General features: G+C 33.4%; 1 long non-coding RNA gene across 1 annotated transcript; it reads right to left on the bottom strand.

Moving 5' to 3' along the window:
• Positions 1-1502: 1502 nt before the first annotated feature.
• On the bottom strand, positions 1503-3913 carry LOC142176684 (uncharacterized). Its single transcript, XR_012705414.1, has 2 exons — positions 3550-3913; positions 1503-2057 (listed from the first exon to the last, which is right to left on the bottom strand). It is a non-coding gene; the product is annotated as an uncharacterized LOC142176684 (long non-coding RNA).
• Positions 3914-5430: the final 1517 nt, after the last annotated feature.

Below are 5430 nucleotides of genomic sequence, written 5' to 3'. Positions count from 1 at the left end.
TTTAGATAAGGAATGTAATTTTTGCTTTTTGGCACAACAAATTCAAGAGTATAGGCACTCTCATACTCACCCTTTGACTCCCTCAGAGGCTCAAATGGCTTGATTACTATCTTACTGTCTAAACACAATGTGAAAAAATAATTGGAATGGGGTCTAATGCGTCCTAACTCATGCATTGTACTACTATTTACATTCTCATATATACACACACTCAAGTCTCCCAAAGTAATGTTATCTACTCCCTGATATGACTCTAGAGTATTCTTCTCAATATTGGCATCCTCAAGAAAAACATGATCTAACGATTGGTATTCTCGTTTTAGCTCCTTAATTTAGTCTAGAAGATTTTTTTCAGCTTCACACAACTCATTATTAAATTGTTGGGCGTTATACGCATCAACCTTTGCACTCAAATCTGCATCCAATTTATGAATAGCCAAGCCAAAATTATTAATTTTATGTGCAAGCTCATCTCTCTCCTTAGACCAATCACACACCGACGTTGTTAAAAGACAGCGCAGTTCCGTTTATTCGCTCAATCGAGAATATTCGTCCCAATATCAACCTTTACTCTCATATTCAAATTCAGACCTCCCAGAGTTCAGGGCATGACAAGCCCAAAAAGACGGGCCATAAAAGTCTTCCATCAACCAAGCGTCTTCATCAATAACCTTACCTCCGGATACTTCATTCCCAGATGTCATGTTGAGAGAACTAGAAACACACTAGAGAAACGTTAAATAGTTATAAGATAAAATATTTACAAAAAGAAGAAAAAAAACTTGTAAAAATAAAAGTAAAAGTTTAATATAGAAAAATAGTTAATTTCTAAATCCCGACAACGACGCCAAAAACTTGTTGCGGCCAAACACACACGCAAGTATACGCGATCGTCAAGTAATAAAGTTATTAAAAGTCAGATGTCGAACTCACGAGGACTTGTGATTAACTATTAACTAAAATAGACTATCCTAATTATCTAAACAAGAATTAAACCTAGAAATATTCGGTTCTAAACTAATCAAAATAAAGGAAAATAAATGGTGAACTCTGAACAAGGAAAAAGAAGATTTTTATGATATTAATGTAATGAAAACGATTTAGGGTCATGAGCTATCTAACACTCCTATTGTATTTTTCAATTGAATTGACTAACTAATTTATCTAGTTTATTGGTTGACAAGGTTAATATTGCTCATAAGAATCTGTCGAGTTCTTACTTGCCTATTCAAGCTAACCTAACACCTATATGTCTATGAAGTTAGAATCAGCAAGAACGCATTTATAATTCCTGTATATCAACCAAGCAAGGCAATTAGATATATATCTATCCTAATCGCGAATCCATTCCCCGATGCCCGGATTCAAGAACTTGCTCTACTCAATTCTATATGCAATCTAGAATTCCCACTTTTGAGTTCAACTCTTGATTCGTAGATAGTATTCAATTGATGATCAAGCAATTAAATAATTAAGCGCGAGATTGAATAAATAAACCAATATGATAAACTAAGAAGTCAAAATCAATATTCGAATAACAATAGTCATGAAAGAACCACAACCCTAGAACGTGAAGTTTAACTCCACATAGACATGGTAGCCAAATAATAATTTATACAAAGAAACATAAAAATTATTAAATTTGGTGGAAGAAAAGATGAAATCCGACCTCCACGGCGGCTCTGTGCTCTTCCTTGGTCAAAAGTTCCTCTCAAAAACGTTCTTCCTCTCCAAAATAGGTTTAGGACCCCTTTTATACGAGTTGAGACCGTGCAGGACCGAAATAACTAAGTCCCGAACGAAATAGGACAAGTCCCCGCTTCGAGCATCTAGACCAGCGTTGGCGCTGGCTCAGAAAGCAGTGACGATTTTGCAATTCCTTCTTGCTGCGTTTGTGATTTGCATTCTTATACCTTATTCTTTTGTCTTCCACTTGGGGGACAAAACCTAAAGGGTGTCCCTCCCCCCTCCCTTTTATTATTTTATTTTCCTTCCTTTTTCTTCACCGTTTTATTTAATTTTGCTCCAAATCTCTTTATTTTCAAAGCCCTTTATTCCTACACAGTTAATAATATTCAAAAGACGATTCAAAGTATTAGAATATAAGGTAACAATGGGTAAATATATGTAGTTTTTAGCCGAACATCATTCAGTCAAATATTGCTTTGTGATTTGTCCTGATATATTGGAAGAAAACCTGGAAGTAGTGAAATCAAGTGCAATAATGGGATGCTAATACAGGCATGAAGTAAAGCAAGGAAGTGAACGTTATCGTGGGAACAAACTGCTTTTAAACTTCTAAATAGATAAAACATTCTATTGTGTGTACCGTGTAAATTAAGTCAGTGTATCTATTATCAACTAGAGGCAATTACTTCATAAATAGCCAAATGAAAGTTAGTTACTGCATAACATGTCCAGGTTTAACACAACTGAAAAACAAAATATGAATAGCAATAGCAGTTTAAATGAAGTAGAATGAAATGGTTAAGAGCCATATCGGCTCCCCAGAAGATTTTATCTTCTGTATTTTTGCTGCCTAGACGATGTAAAAGTTGTAAAAGATGAGGGTGTGCAATCTTGGCGAGGTAGCGGCGTCGAGTCCCGCATTGGAACTCCTTGCGGCTCCGATGTTTATGAAATGCAAAGAAATAGAAAGAAAGGATATTAGAGGGGGTCGGAATCAAATATATAGAATAAACTTAACAAGAAAATAAACCTAAAGCATGGTATTTAAGCTCATGGATGATTACTGCCATACTTTATAATGTAAAGTAAGTTAGATCTAACAAGTAATCAGCAATGATGAACAAACAGAGCATGTAAATGAATATATGTTAAAGGCATTCTAGCATTTCTCATTTAACCACAGTAGTATGTGTTGGTAACCAATTTAATTTGTTTTTAAAAGATGTTTAATATCTACAGGTAAGGTATCTAGTTATTAAACTAAAAGCTTAAGTCCTAAGTTGAGGTGATGATTGTGAAAGTGTTCAATTCACTAATTAAATACGAAGACATCATTTTATCCCAACAAATTTCAAAACCAGACTTAGGTGTTATACAAAAGGCAGCTGCTAAGAGTTTCTAGAGTGAAATCCTAATGAACATGACGTCTATCACCTCAATGGAACTGAGTTTCCACTCAAATACATATTCATAATAAAGGTAGGAATCAACTCTCCTTATTATCACGATTATTAGACATTTTAAAGTAAAATAAAAGATCTCCAAAGTTACAAAATTACAAATCACCATCTCTAATAGGGCAAGTCTTATAAACATTCAAGTACATATTTTGGTCAAACTAACAGAATTTCTCCAAGATACTATGACTTTTAAAACAGATTTTTAGCTTGGCGGTTAAGCACGAAACTTAAGCATGCTTATCTATTCACAAACTAAAACAGACAGCGAGATAAAGTAGAAAATATTTCCCATAAACAAACATGGAGCATGTATTAAACACTGAAAATAGTTCGTATAAGGAGGGCAAGCAATAGCTTTTCAACAGGAAGTAAAGAAGCTGGAAAAAGACTAAGATCAGACCTTTTTGTGGGCAGTGAACGGGAGCTTGAGCAACTTCAGATCTACTAACGAGATCGAATCTAAAACTAGTTTGAGCGAACTGAATCGAGAGACCCCAGAGAGCTAACTTTTCAAAATATTTTTTTTATGAAAATAATAGAGATTTCGATTGTAGTAAAGTTGTCTATCACACCCTGATTCCCCAAAATGATTCAGTTGAAGGTTTTAGGAGTATTTATAGGAGAAGACTAGGATTTGGAAGCGGGAATTGAAAGATCCATTTAAAATTCAAAATGCTCGTTCAAGATCTGTCCAAAAATGTGTCAGAAAGAAGATCAACAAAATCATCCTCTTCCTTCAGAGATACAACGATTTGGTCAACTTCGATGCCAAAGTTTTCGGCTTTTCATTTAATATGCAAGAGAGAGAATGAAGACTCTGCTGAAAAATGGTGAAACCATTCTCATTTCGTAGTGAAAGCAAGTTGAAATTTTGTCCAAGAGAGGAAAGGGGTGGGGTCAGCTGCATAGAGGGAAGAGGAACTAAGGTTAGGCTTAGTGGAGCTCTATATTACTAAATATGTTCATATTTTGCATATTACTCGTCATGCTAATAGTATTTCTACAAAATATAGACAATTCATTAAATAAGGAATCATTGTAGCTGTAGGCTTCCTTATTTAGGCGCGCTAATATTGGGGAATTAAATATTCTTCCAGATATTTAACTACGCAAATCACACATTAATATTATCGGTTGTTTCGATTCAAAATTTAGCGACTCTGTTTTTGCGATACCTTGTGTTTCAACATTTTTTCTGATTTCATAAATCAAAAACGACTAAATCTTCTACAATTCTTCTGCAACAAACGCAATTATATCCAAAATCTCAATTATGCTATAACTGAATGGGAATTGGGATAGCTATGGGAGATTTAGAGAATTTCGGGTCGATGGCATTGTAGTCAATGAGGATGCGAGATATAGTCTATTGATTTCTACAATAATACAGCAATTAATGATCGATACATCCGAAAAAACTACAGAAATCAAATACATTGTCAACGAGCATTTTCCTCCAATGGAAATTAGGAACAATATGTGTGTTTGTGTATACATCGAGACAAAAAAAAGAAAACAAAAACTTAGGATCATATCCGCTATGTATAACTGTTCGCGATTTCAATATGGAATTGAGTATCACTAATGAGAACACAGTTGTAGGTTTGTGGCGTTACATTTTCTATCAAATTCTGGTTGTATATCAATGTCATACACTTTATCTACAAATAAACTACATGTCAGAATAAATATACATATCATTATGGATATTCACAATATCTACAAAATTTCTACATTTATTCTACAATAAAACTACATATCATTTGATAAATTAATATAAAATACAGAATTTCAATATTTTTACAAATTATTTACAAGATTTCTACAAACTGTTCATAATAGTATTTATATTTATTTTCATGCAGGTTCGTCTGGAACACTAAAGTTACTTGATATGCCAGTATCTCCCGTTATCGAGGAATATGAAAGTATAAATAATAGATAGTACACCAAGTTTTATTGAAGTAAGACAAGTATACCAAGACAAGCAAACAATTGCAACTGCGATGAAGCACTTTTCTGTCATGCACAAGTTCCAATTCAGGGTTAAAAGATCTAGTGCTAGAAGATATGAACATATGAATGGTCAAAGATCATTATTTTTTTAATTTTGTAGTTTATTTGTAATTTTTTACTTCTTGTGACAATGTTTATCAGTATTGTAGATGAATTGTAGTTATGTTGTATATAAATTGTATAATGTGATCATTTAAGCTAAAACAGTCTTTTTTTTTAAATCTACATTTTAAACCAGTGTTTAAATTATATTTATTTTGTAGCT

This window comes from Nicotiana tabacum, chromosome 22 (genome assembly GCF_000715075.1).
Source record: "Nicotiana tabacum cultivar K326 chromosome 22, ASM71507v2, whole genome shotgun sequence".
Lineage (NCBI taxonomy): Eukaryota > Viridiplantae > Streptophyta > Magnoliopsida > Solanales > Solanaceae > Nicotiana > Nicotiana tabacum.
This window is presented reverse-complemented; position numbering and strand designations above follow the sequence as displayed.